Source organism: Cheilinus undulatus, linkage group 9 (assembly GCF_018320785.1).
Source record: "Cheilinus undulatus linkage group 9, ASM1832078v1, whole genome shotgun sequence".
NCBI lineage: Eukaryota > Metazoa > Chordata > Actinopteri > Labriformes > Labridae > Cheilinus > Cheilinus undulatus.
Window position 1 is genome coordinate 33279612 of NC_054873.1, and position 14396 is coordinate 33294007.

Genomic DNA, 14396 nt, shown 5'->3' on the forward strand with positions numbered 1-14396 from the left:
CAATGTTTTTGAATGGCCTCCAGGCTTCAAATGAGTCAACTGCAGCCAGTAAGTGGGTTGTGGGACACAGAGTTTATGTTATAATTAAAAAAAAAAAAAAAAAATCACAGACAGGCCCACACACCCAATATTAAAATAGATTTCCTTCAAATGAGTGCAGCAAAGTGATCAAAAGATTTTTTGAATCAATTACATTTCAGATTAAGAAAATAATAAATACATAAGGAATGCATATTGTTTTTTTTTCTCAAAAAGTCAAAGTAATCTACAACTGGAGCTGCAACATATCAGCAATCCTGGTGTATTGCCCATCTTAATGGTGTATATAAATGTAAAGGGGAAAAGATAGAATTATATGTTTATGATGTGATGATATACATTAGCCTTCCGGTCTAAACTCTTAAATGTCATCCTATAAGATTAAAAAAAATCTCCCTAACTGCAATTTGTATACAAAAAACCCATCAATCTTTGTTTGTAAAGCGCCAATTCATAGCCAAAGTTATCTCAAGATACTTAACAAAGAGGGCAGGTCTACACTGTACTTTCTGATGCCTTTCTGATGACCTATTATAAAGACCAGCATTAATCACCATGCACAGCACTGGCAGTATTAAGCCCTGTTACAGTTGCAACAAAAATCTTCCCATAAGGAGCAGGAAAAGGTGGAACTTTGATAGCTCTGTGTCGACCCTGGCCATTATTGTTAATGTGATGTTTCAAGAACTCTTTGAACACTTTTTTTAAACCTTGCACAAATGTCCAGTTTGATTTAAGGGTGAGCTGATTAGATTTCTGAGGTCAAGATCATACCGCTTCATGTTCATCTCTTGCTTGTGAACGCGATATCTCAAAGACACCTCGAGGTATTTTCTTCAAACTTTGCACAAATGTCCACAATGACTCAGAAATGAACTTATCAGAATTTGGATGCCATAGGTCAAAATTCAAGGTCATTAGGCTTCATGCTCATCCCTTGATTAGGTATGAGATTTCTACAAATCACACTACCACCGAGACCCCAGAAACCACCCCTGCCCTCCTGCTTTACATACCACTGTTCTCCATCCATCCATCCATCCATCCATCTTCAACTGCTTATTCAAGATCAAGTTGTGACAGCAGGTAAAATAGGTCAACCCTCTCTCATGCAACATATTCCAGTTCTTCCTGCGGGATTCTTAGGCACTCCAAGGCCAGATGGGATATATAATCCCTCCCCTGAGTTCTGGGTATGTGCTGGGATCTCTTCCTAGTTGGATGAGACCTCTAAAGGAGTCAACCAGGAGGCATCTTGATCAGATACCCAAACCACATCAGCTGGCTCCTTTCGATGTGAAGGAGTAGCAGCTCTACTTTGAGATCCCTCCAGATGTCAAGCTCCTCACCCTTTCTTTAAGGCCAAACAATCATTTCAACCACTTGTACCTGCAATCTAATTTTTTGGTCATTATCTAGACTTCACCACAATAGGTAAGGGTTGGATCATGGATCGACCAGTAAATCGAAAGCTTTCGATCTTTTGACTGGACCTTCTGGCTTAGCTCCGTCTTCACCACAACAGTATGGTACAGTGCCCTCAAATCTGTTGATGCTGCACCAATCTGCCTTTCAATCTCACAGTCCATTCTACCCTCTCTTGTGAATACACTTGAACTCCTTCACTTGGGGCAAAGTCTCATTCCCCACCAAGAGGGAGCAATGCACCTTTTTCTGGCAGAGGTCCATGACCTCAGACTTTTAGGTCTTTACTCTCATACCAGCTGCTTTGCACCTAGCTGCAAACTGCCCCAGTTCCTGCTGGAGGTCCCTAGTTGAGGAAGCCAACAGAAGCACATCATCTGCAAACAGCAGAAATGAAATTCTGAGTTTCCTAAACCGGGAGCCCTCCGCCCTGGAACTGCACCTTGAGATCCTATCCATGAAAATCACAAACATGATCGGTGACAAACATGTCTGACTCTGTGCTGAGAATGCAGACACAACTATCACTTCGGTTATACAGGGACCTGATGGCTCACTAGGACCACAGGTACCTTTGACTCCCATTTTCCCGCAGTACCCCCCACATAGGGCCGCGATCATAAGTCCACAAAAATAGACTGGATGAGAAACCTCCCATGCTCCCTCAAGGGGCCCTGCAAGAGTAAAGAGCTGGTCCACTATCCTGTGGCCAAGACAGAATCTGCATTGTTCCTCCTGAAACTGTATTTTCACTGCTTGGCAAATGTATACCACAAAAGCGAATTTAATGCCAGGAAGCTCTTGATGAATATTCAGTTGGTGTACATTAGGATCATAATTACATTATTACACCACTTTTAATTAGTCAGTGGTGATTGTCTGCCTTTTGTCAGGCAATTCCAGCATTTTTCACTCATTACATTACATCAATTATTATCTTTATCATATATATATATATATATATATATATATATATATATATATATATATATATGTATGTATGTATATTTACAAATCTACCTCAGGATGTGGCCTGCTTGAGTTCATTCATGCACTGACCTGGCACATACTTACACAGATCAATTGCATCCTCTGTGCTTTAATGATGCATGTGCAGCTTCAGCTCAATAACTCTTTTGCTCTGTTCCTCTGGAATATTTTCTGCCACTGCTGCAGCAACTTGCTGACACTGCTGCTGGTTATGCAGCATTAAATAAGATCAACCCCTAACTCCACCTCCTTATCTACTTGGGGGTCTTTAATCTATAACCAGAAAGTTTATATTGTCAACTCAGGATTTGTATTCAGTCAGTACAGTAGGAACAATGGTACCAGACCCCATGTGTGCAAGGACCGTTTGTGTATTTTCTGCACTGAAGTCAGTTTTCTTAAATTGCTTCAAATGAAATAGATCATCTAGCTGACAGAGTGGACAACTGTTGGAAACTTCAGACCAGAATAAAAGCTAAATTTAAGAAAGAAATCAGTCAAAATTATTGTGCAATCCTGTAGATAACAGCACAGATCTTTTAAAAAAAATTATTTCTACATTTCATCAACCTGTTCCTCAATGACACCAGCAGAAGGCGCTGTCATAAAGGCAGAAAAACAACCTCCAGATTCTTCCCCTCACCTGTATCACTGCAACATGGTCTTGAATTAAAATGAGCCGTACTTAAATAATATGAAGCAATACCTGATAATTAAAGCTGTCACTATCAGCAGAGTGCATTTCTCATTCTGCTGAGAATCACTAAATTTGTTTCTAAAAACTGTCTCTATTCAGCTGAAGCCCTGGTCACAGCATGACTAAAATGAATTCACTTATGAATGTTTGATCATGGGATCGATTCAAAATCAAGATTTTATAAGGCTGTAAATTTTTCATTAGATTTCAGCTTTAATGTTGGATTAATCAATGACATGCACAGTGTATGGTGTGCTGTATCTTTACCTGCAATCTGCTGCTCTTTAATATCCCCAGGAGTTGTCTTAGATGTTAAACTAAAAAGTAAGTTGGCTCAAAGAGACTTTCTTTACCAGTTTGAGGAAGATAAAGCACTGAAAATCTGTACTTGATGTGTATAAATACTTATCCAACAATTTGCAGAGTATGTTTAATCAAACCCCAGGCTGGTTCTCCTCAATGGCAGCCCTCGCTCTTTGCTCCAGGCAACATCCATCACAAGGGCCCTGGCTTGGTGGATAATAAAAACTAAATTATGTTAAGGTGCCTCTTTGTTTGACTTTGTGAGTGCAAAACTTTGCTGAAAAAGTTGAAATTTCATTAGATGTGTATGAAACCATACTTCATCTAGACTCACTTGTTTAATGATCTTAGTTTGCCTGCAGGGATGTTTTCCAAACTTTCCCTCCGACTCTAACTTCTTCTCGTCCTTGCTGCTGAATTACCCGTCTTTGTCTCCATCTTCCACCTCTAAACTCTCTGGAGCGAGTGCCAATGTAATCACAGCTCACTCCCTCCCCAGTGGGATACAGAAACACTAGTTTGTCATGTTGTTTTCCCTCTCACACCACGGGGTCACTTTGCCAACATGCTGTTATTGGTGCGGGGCATTGGGACTGAGGTGTGGGTGATATTCTACCTGCCTGAGCCTGCCATGTATTAGAGAGGGAATCTAATCACCCCGCCACAGCTTCCTCTTCCTCCTCCTTCTGTTTGGAAATAGAACTGAGGCCGAGGAACAAGGCCACATCAATCATAAAAGGATTCTCTGGGGAGTGAGATCACTCTCACAACTCTGTCAGAACAACATCCAGCCCACTGATGCTCCCTCTTTGCACCTCACATCCTGGAACACAAGCATTTAAACCCACAATCCTGTCTGATTTTTCTCACTTCTCCCCCCCCCCCCTTCTAATTTGTCCTTCCTTGTCTTTCAACATGAATCAAACTCTCTTTTCTTCTTCCCTTTTTATCCTGCAGTCACCTTCCTCTTCTTCATATCCCCCTTAACTCCTTTCCTCTGCTTCCCTTCCAGTTTTGCTCCATGCACACCTTCTGTCTCCGATTGATAACATCCCTGATGGAGCTCCTTTATTAGCCACCCACAGGCAGATTAACCAGAGCAATAATACACCAATCAGCGGCAATTACGTCCTGATAAGCCCAGGGAGAGCACCGCAGGGTGCAGGGGAGAAGATGTAGCAGTTATAGAGTGATTGGGAGCGCAGAATTAAAGGTTGTGTGTCTGTGCATACATTTACCCATGTTATGTGAGTAAATTTAATTGAGTGTACTTTGTTTTTTTCACCTGCTGTCTTAATCCCTTCATAGAGCAAATAATTCTAATCAGATGTGGAATCAGCCCAGGTCTTCTGGTCCTTATCAGGTGTTAATTGAACTCATGATCAGACAGGCTGTGCTCTCATCTGTGTAACCTCAGAGTTATGATTGAAAATATGAGCATGAATGCAACAAACCAGCTGAATTAAAAGAGGTTTGGAATCAGTATGGTGCATCATAATGCTCTGACTGTGTTATTATGGTTGAAGACATCCCTTGTCCCATCATTATACCCTATTAAATCACTTCATTTTTTGGCTCCTTGTCGGTTTTGGACCATGCTGCCTGGCATTGTTTTACTGCCGCCAAATGATGATGAAAACGAGTGGAAGGGTTGATATCAGTTTCCCGCCTGCAGGCATCCACAACACAAGCCAAGTCTGATTTCAAGAACAGCTGTGTGGATTTAACCTCCCTTCCTCTCTCCTCCCTCCCCATTTCTGCACATGCATTTACATACTGGATGTGCATGCGCGCACATAAGCAGGGGCTACTTTTTAAAAAGGCGCACCAAAGACCCCTGGAAGCTGTTTACTGCTGTGCAACCATGAAGCCCAGCAATCTTTCACTTCCAGATTTGTTTTCCACACTAAGAGTCACCAAACTGTGCATGTGCGGGTGCATCAGATTAGTCCCCCCCTGCTGTCTTCAGAAACAATGATCCAACTCTTGTATCAAAGGCGTTCTCCAATTAGACTTTGCATATTTCATTTGGGCTTCTTGAGATTCTGGCGCCACAGATTTTGATTAATTCTTGCCGTTTCAATGTCAAAAAGAGGCCGGGGTGTAATTCTGGAAATTGGCACAGAGAAACTGCAAGTGTATGATCTTCTTTTCACCTTATTTTCCTTGAGTGGGTATGTTTCTCTCCAACCTTGGGGTATCTCAGCTCTTCCTGACCTTCAAAAAGTTAATCCTGGAGCACAACATGAAGCACACATTTACCATTTCTTCGAGCATGAAATTAAATACATTTCCTTTGGCTGTCCCAGGTCTAATTATTTCGGAGGATTTATGACAGTGTCGCTAGTATTTGTTTAAGGACAGTGTGTACACACTGTGTTGTAGGTGGTTTCACATTCTTTTACATGTCACTGGGGGAGCTTCTGTCTCCCAGTCCAGTGACCTTAACACCTGTGATTGATACTGGGAGGGGAGATGTGTGTGTGTAGGCATGTTCTTCCTAGTGTGAGTGTGTGTGCATGAAGGGGTAAGGTTAATTGAAGTTGTTAGAGTGAAAATGATTCCCTCAGGGGGACTGACATGGCAGGTGGAGGCGGTGGGATCAGCAGCGGGTGACGGGGAGAGAGGGGAAGAAGGGAATGGGGGAGGGGTTTGGTGGGGGTCAAAGGGATTGCTCCTTTACCCCGCAGTGCTCAGAGGCAGTGGTACATGAGTATGGAGAGATGAAGTGATTCATCTAAAGGTCAGATGTGTCCATCCATTTCTCTATCTGACCCCTCCGCCCAGTGCTGGTCATCTTTTTGAACCCCCTTTGTCTTCTTTAGAGCTACCATGAGGATTTTTTTTATGCTTTTATGAAACAGACTGGAATTATTGATGCCTATTTAAGTGCAGTTGCAGTTTAGTCATTTTGAGACACTAGGCATATGAGGCTCTCCCCATTTAGTTCAAATCAACATCTCTGGGCCAGGTAGAACTTATAAAAATAATGGTTGTCAGCATTACTCGTGATAAATCAAGGTTCATAATTAATGACTTTAAAAAAATTGCATTCAACACACTTTGGTTTGCAAAACAAGTCCACTGCTACTTATTTCATAAACATGAGACATTATTTTTATTGCTTAGTTTCATATCATAAGATTCCACCTACTCTAGTTCCTTGCTTACTTTCAAAATAAAAGCAGGCCTGTTTAAGGTTCTTCCCTTTTCACTGTTTTCCTTTTCAATTTGCATACTTCTCTACTTAATATTTAATGTTTTGAGTGCATGAGCGTGCAAAGTGCATTCACACTGAGAAGTATACTCAAATGCTGTGTACTACTGGTGCACTCAAAACTGTCCAAGAACTGAGTGTGGGACCCCAAGAGGATCTGCAGACCTCTATGGTGGGGTGTTCTGCTGCAGAACTCCACAATGAGGTGGGAAATGAGGTACATTACCCAAGTCGGAACCAGAATGACATACTGAATGGCATATATCCTCCTGCTCATGGTCAGAGGTCACGTTAGGTGGCTATATTTCATGACAGCAGAATTATATGAATGAAAGTTGAAAATTTACTGTTTAAGTCAACGCTAAGAGGCTTAAGGTTAGGCACCTGAACCCTGAAAGTTAAGGTTAGGGTCAGGCAGAGGTGGACAAAATTAGAAATAACACACCACAAACTAAGGAAAACCCCAACAAGGGTTAGCATGTCACTTCCTGTCTGCAACAGATAAGCCCAAAATGCCCACCATAGAGGACAGCAACCAGATGCCTCTCAAGGCACTAGGGCTTTGCCATATTATTGACGTAGTGGATTTGGCACTGTAAGCTTGCTAGCATGCTAGCTAGCCTAAGCATCCGCTAGCTAGCTAATGTGTTAATAGCAACAGCAACACATTTTAAGAGAGGGGTCTGGCTGCGGACTGTATGTCTCTGATGACCACTCTCACAGCATTTGATTTGCCATGTGCCATGATTTGTCAGTACTAAGTATGTCCAGTTTTAGATTTTTTCAAAATTCAGTTTTATTTATAGACCAAGTCTGGCAGTTACATTCATCAAATAAATATATTACAAACGTTACAGACTAAGCAACATTTCATTTAATTATGCCACTTCTCAAAATGCACAGCTGGTGCACCATAGCAGAGGCCTAATCTGGGATTAAATATATCCATTTTAGAAGTGGTTACAGGAACAGTGGCTGGTTTCAACTTTGTTAGCTTTAGCTAAAGCTAACATAGCTACACAAGCTACGCAAATAATGTCACTATATAAGCCAATGTTGCTAAGTTAGCTTTAGCAACATGAGCTTTAGCAAGCATGACTAAAGCCACTGTAGCTATGTATATAACATATCCATGTAGCTTACATATCTGCTTATTAAGTTTAGCTGTAGCTGAGTAGCTACATTATCTATAGCTAAGTCAGCTTTAGCAACCTGAGGTTTAGCAAGCATCGCTAAGGCTAACTTAGCTACATATATAACTATGATACGTGGCTGCTTTGTGAGCTTAACTCTGCTGTCTGCTGAAGCTCACAAACAGCTTTGTTGTTTGGGCTGGTGTTTCAGATGATCAAACTCTATTTTGATGCTTCTTTATTCACGTTCGGGCCCTTATTTACATCCAGAATCCACAACTTGATTATTAAAACTGATTTTATGTATTTACCTTATATTTGAAGCTCACCTGTAATGACATATCTTGAGGCTCCTTGGAGCAGAGTTACCAGGCAAGTGCCTGCTGTTACTTTACTGTGAAAGCGCCTTTGTTTACGTGCTGAAAAAAACATTTAGATCATCAGCATAAATAATACAAGGAGCTAACAGTTGAAGATGAACTGCAGGATTGCCACAACACTTCATAACTGGTGACTTCATATTGATCATGCATCAAGATTGTTTTCTCGTCATCACTCTTTTTGACACCTACCCAATCCCAGTTATTCAGGCATTAAAAATACATTTAAAAAGTGATTTTCACTCTGACAGCCATTTTCCTCCTCTTTACTCCCATCTCATAGTGTTTCTCTATCTATCTCCTGTGCTGTCTGTCCCTCTATCCCCTCCCGTGGCCTTTCCCCTCTCCTCCCGTACCAGCCTTCATTTCACAGATGACAGGTTGGCGGACTGTAATCCAGCAGATGCTGGGGCGGGGAGGCCTGACCAACTGTTTTAACTCCAATCAGCTTTTATTGCTCTCCGGAGGAACCCCGCACAACCCCCTGCCAGTCTGACATTTCAGCAAGCAGGGGAGAGAGGACAGAGAAAATAGCACCTTTATACAGTATGTGTATATGTGTGACGATATGTGTTTGTGCTGATTAAAGCAGGGAGGGGGTTGATGGGGAAAGAGGGGTGACTGTTATTACCCCCTGTGCCTGGTGTGGGGCCAAACCGCTAGCTTCAATCAACTTGGACACATGTGTTGGTGTGCATGTGCCTGTGTGTCAGAGAGAGTCCAGCATCAGTGGGGATGAAGATGTCGCTGGTAATGCATCTGCCGCTGCCGCTCGTCCTCTGACAGCCTGAGCCACCCCTGCATCGCCCACGTCTGTCGCCTCCTTCCAATTCTCCATCCATCTCTCTTTTATTTCTCTCTGTGCCCCCACTTCCACTCTCTACCTGTACCCTCCTGCCATCCCTCCTTTGGAGACAAAGACAAAAGCAGCTGCAAGTTCCTGCGGTGTGACTTTGAGGCTGGTACTCCAACAAAATGATGCTGTTTTGCAATTTTTTGTATCACCTGTGGATTTATTGGCCTCATTAGCTAAAGTAGTAACACCATAGTCTTTAATTTTTTGTTTATGTAAAGTAGAGTTTCTTATTTTCTTAATGCAATGCAGGACATTTTTAATGCTATCATCACTTTGTGTGCTTTTTGCAACTTAAAACTGAATATAAGTGTTCTGTAAATACCTTCAGGTGTGTGATAATGCAGATACAGCCAAAGTAAATCCTCCATTCCTCCTTTAAAGTGTTCAAATGGTACCCTGCTCTAACTGTCAACACGTCTACAAATCTTCATTTTGTTCAGCTCAACAGCACAATAGCAGACATCCAGAAGCCATCAGTCATTTACAAAAGGGTTACCTCTGTTAACAGATGATTAATGAGGGTTTTAGTGCTCTCTGTAGAGCCATGAGGCATTTGAACTCTGCAGCCCGACCTGCAGGCTATTAAAGCTGGTGTAGAGCATGGAAACAATTGGGGGTTGTGAATCTTTCCTCACCCACTTCTGCAAACATTGAGAGGTTATGTGATCTCAGCTGTGATGGTGATACAGGCAGGAAGTTCTTATCACACAAGCACACAGTGAACTTAATACAAGTGCCTATAAAAAAGTATTCACCCCCTTGGATGTTTTACCTTTTTAGTTATTTCATAAAACAGTCATGGTCAATATAATTTGGCTTTTTTGACAAAAAAGAGACCCCTCTTTAATATCAAAGAGATTTCCACACAGGAGACGTCTTTAACATTTGTATAGCTTTGCTGTATTTTTCAAGTCATTTTCAGGCTGGAAAACAAATCTTCCCTCAAGACACAATTCTCTTGCAGACTACATAAGATTGTCCTCCAGAATTTTGCAGCACTCCTTTGACCTGCTACCTTCACACGCCTTCCAGGGCTGGCTGCTGAGAAGCATCCCCAATGCATGATGCTGCCACCACCATGCTTCACAGTGGGGATGGTGTGTTTGAAGAGATGGATTTTTAAATAATCCATCCATTTGGATTTGACTAAATCAAAGAGTTATTCTTAAATTGCATAATTAAAGGCATGTTTGAACTGTCTGAAAGGAGAATGAGTTATAACTGTTTGGAGACTAAAGACCCACCTCTTTTTCTCCTACTAGAGTGACTTAAAGTTAGGAAGGGTCAGCATGTCCTTGAGTCATCCTCAAAACATTTCCTAGTTTGGCCCAGTTGAAGTCCTGTTGGAGTCTTTGTGCATAATTCAGTGACTCTCTGTGTTTTGAAGAAGAAAATGACGTTGCCCTCACACAGCCAGCTTCCTTCTAGCTGGCTCGTACAGAGTCCTGCAGCATCAGTCTCCATCTCATCTCTTCCTTTAAAAGATGTTTTACTTGATTTTTCCATCAGCAATTACAAGACAGCTTAATATCCCCAAGGAACATTTCCTCAGATATCTGCAAATGAGGCTTTTCATATCCTCTAAGGTACCTCCCTCACCACCTGCTTTATAGTAATTTACAGGTGTAAAAAAACAGTAGAAAGATTACACCACTCTTTTCTGTTCTGATTCATCTGTCTTGAGTAAAAACAGGCTTCATTCACTTTAATGCAGACAAAACAGGATGTACAGTATGTTCTTCTTCTGAGTAAGTCCATTAAATCATGTACCTTGCACACATAGCCAGGTTCTAAAGGTTGGAGCATATGACATTGCCAGAGGCAGATTTCAAATTGGCCAGAGAGGAAAGCTCGCTTTTGTATGTGTGTATGTGAGTCATTTTCAAGGGTACTCAGGCAGTGTACAACAAGGAAAGGTCACCTGGGTAGCCAGCTACAAAAGCTACTGCAGTAACAGTGACTAAAGGGGTGTTGGCAAGTTGTTGGTGCTTTGAAAAAAGGGGTGGATAGCCTTTTTCAGGTCAGGAAACCACAACATACTGTGTATGAAACAGGGTTCAGAATAAGAGCAATGGGTGGTCAGTTGGAAGTTTAATCAGGGCTTATATGGGGAATACAAAGAAATTCATGCTTTTACATCAAAAGACAAGGACATGGTTATTGACCATGATTACTGCCTCCTTTGTTCCACATGGGAAAATCTCTCTTCTGGTCTAAAATAGTGTTTTCAAAGATGCACACAGATCAGGGGTCATCATTAGCTGCTTATAGATTTCAGTTCTGTAACAATGTCATAACAAAGTCCATCTGTCTTTACTCCTACTCCTCCTAATTACTGGGACAATTGACCAAAACCAGATCATGTGTTTGTCCTGCTGACTTAAAAAGTCACCCGTGGCATATACTAACACACTTTATTTCAGCATCAGCAAGCGTATCATGTAATAAAAGTGCTACCGCCAGGCTTTCAACCAGTACTGAAAGAACAGGAAGAAAAGAGGCCATATTACACATGCCTTTGCTTCCCTTCACAGACTTCCTCTGAGTTTTAATTTTTCATTTGAGATCTTATTGCCTGTTTTTAAAACCTAATATGGCATTGCCACACCAACCCTATGAGCCTGACTGTCTGAGATCCTTAGCGGTTCCTGAAACTTGACTCCTCTGAAAACTCACTTTAATTGGTTGACTTTATCTAAACTATTGACTTTCTTGTGCTGCTTTGCCAGTTTTTTATTGATATATGTAACTTTATGGGTGATTGGGTCTTATTTTTTCTTAAATAGCCTATCTGTTTTACTACGGTATAGGGTAACCAGACTTTAAATGGTGACTGATATTGATGCTAAAGGTCCCATACATTGGTTCCCCTAGATAACTTGAACCGTGAATCATAGCCACTGACCGTTTTTTCCTTGGAGGTTGCCCTTCTAATGACGCTATCATGTCCTCCATGCCTTTGAATTCCTTACTGAAGCTTCTCTAGCAAGCCTGGGAGTTAAATCCGATATTGAAGTCTTTTTAATCAATTTTTGATTGTTTCTGCTGCTAGCGGCTAATTTAAATAAGCCACTTTGTATCCCAAAATGCTTTGTGACGGGCTGTTCAGTCATCGTATCATGCACTGTCAAACTGTGCACATCTTCATTCTTAGATAATGCAAGAGATAACCTGAATAGCTCACAATAGAGAGAAAAACAGACAGAAAGCCTGTAATATGTCCCTCTGTGTCACCGCAGACAGGAACTGCTTGGAATAATGGCATAAATTGCACTAACACAAAGAAGAGCTAGACTTTTTAAAAATATGCGAACATTTTGAAGACTTTTTGTCTCAGAATGATAATTTTTAACTTTTTGGTCCCCATGAGATGAGATAACAGGTTTGTGGAAAAAAGTCTACGTCATGATTGTTTTACTTTGTGTCACATAACATCTTTGACTTTAAATTTCTATTTAGTTTTTTCTTTTGTCTTTATAATCCCATAACTTAAAAAAAAAAAAAATCAATGAACATGATTCACTGCCGTGCACATATTTTTGAAGTCCAGGTTGTCCTGAAAAAAAGGATGTTTAAAGCTTGACTGTGCACCACAGGGTTGATGTTTTACAAGCTTTTCAAGACAGTAAGTCCAGACAAAATTATTTGGAAACAGCTTAGGGCTCAGAGGGTTGGTAATGCAACACACGGTTGAAGCCAAATTTTTTGACATCATACACTAGTTTACTGAGGCTTACTGCTTGTTTTCATAGCTTATTCTGCACAGTTTGGTTTGTCTTCTTTAATCTTGCAAGACTCACATTAACCTTTTAACTTTCCATGAGAATTACTGTAGCAGTAGGATGCCAGCTTGGTCAATAGATGTACCTTTTAAAGAAAAGATTCATAGCCTTGATCTTGCCTTGCTTTTACTATAATGAACTTTTTACCCTGTTTTCGAAAAGTCCCTCATTAAAATGTGATGAAATGAAAAGTAGCTGGAAAAATAGCGCAGCGCACAGGGAAATAACCAACAGGTGGCTGTTGATTGGTGTTTCAAGTAGACTGGAATACAAATAAAATTCACCTATATTAATTCAAATCCGGTGACTTTCAGATTGGCCCTCACAAAGGGGGAAGCGTTGCCTTCGTTCAAACTTCCATGTAATCTGTACAAAAAAAATGTACTAATATATTTGTGTAATAATGACCCAACAATTGCACTCACAGCCACAGAGTCAATTTCATACCACAAAAATGTGAGAAAGCTTTAGTTCTGTCAAAGATTTATCAGTAGTACACATGAATATGACAGGACACATGATCTTTACCAGTGGAGTGCACTACCTGCATTCGTCTCTGACCTGCACAGGTGGCACTGCAGGTGAGAGTGAGGGAACAGACAGGCTCTCATGATGGAAATATAACGATATTGCCACCTTGTCTGTGTGGTTGTGCAGTTTCAGACCCCACGGAGGGTAAAATGCGTGGGATAGCAGGTGTGGAAATATACAGGCTTATGATCGAGATCTAAGAATGTTTCCATGTTTCTATCTGAGGGTCCAGCTGCCCCAGCCACTGCCCCAGCTGGGGCAAGTAAGAGGAAGAGGTAGAAGTCCTGTCCACCAAAGAAAGACTGACATACTGTGTGATGCAGGTGTGAACAATATATCTGCAAAAGCTGTGCACTTACACTCTTAATGTGCAAATTAGTTGACTGAATCTTGTTGCTTGGCTCTCATGTTCACATTTTTTGTGTTTTATTTGATTTAATTGTTCCCTGGCAAAGTTTGTTATTGGGATAACGTTATTGGGATAAATAGAAATGCATCCAAAACTACTTTTTGCACTTTTCTGCAAGGCTATAGAAATATACAAATACAGCTTCAAGCAAAAAAGAAATATGAGGACATTGTGTGCAGCCAAAGCGATGTTAGGGTATCAGACATTCACATTTTTACTGGTACCTTATTTCTTTTTTAACATCGATGTCAACATCATAATCTTCCATCTGCCAAGAGTTACTTATGTCTTTTAAAATAAAAGCAGGTCTGTTTCCAAACAGGAAGTCATCTACTTTTAGTTTCAGAGAGTAAAAGAATTCAAAGTGAAACAAAATCTATTTTAGTGGTACTGTTGGCAGCCACATGTTATATGATGTGAGGGAGAGGGTGACTACTTTTCCCAAATTTCTGAAACTGAGAAGATTTTTTCAGCTACTTTTTTGTGCAATCAGCACTTATAATTCTACTTAGATCATCTATAACCAGATTAACTGTATTTGTACTTGAGTATAATACTCTTGTACTTCTTCCACCTCTGTTGACGACACAGTAGCACATAGAGAGAATGATTCCACATCACATCTCAAAACTGC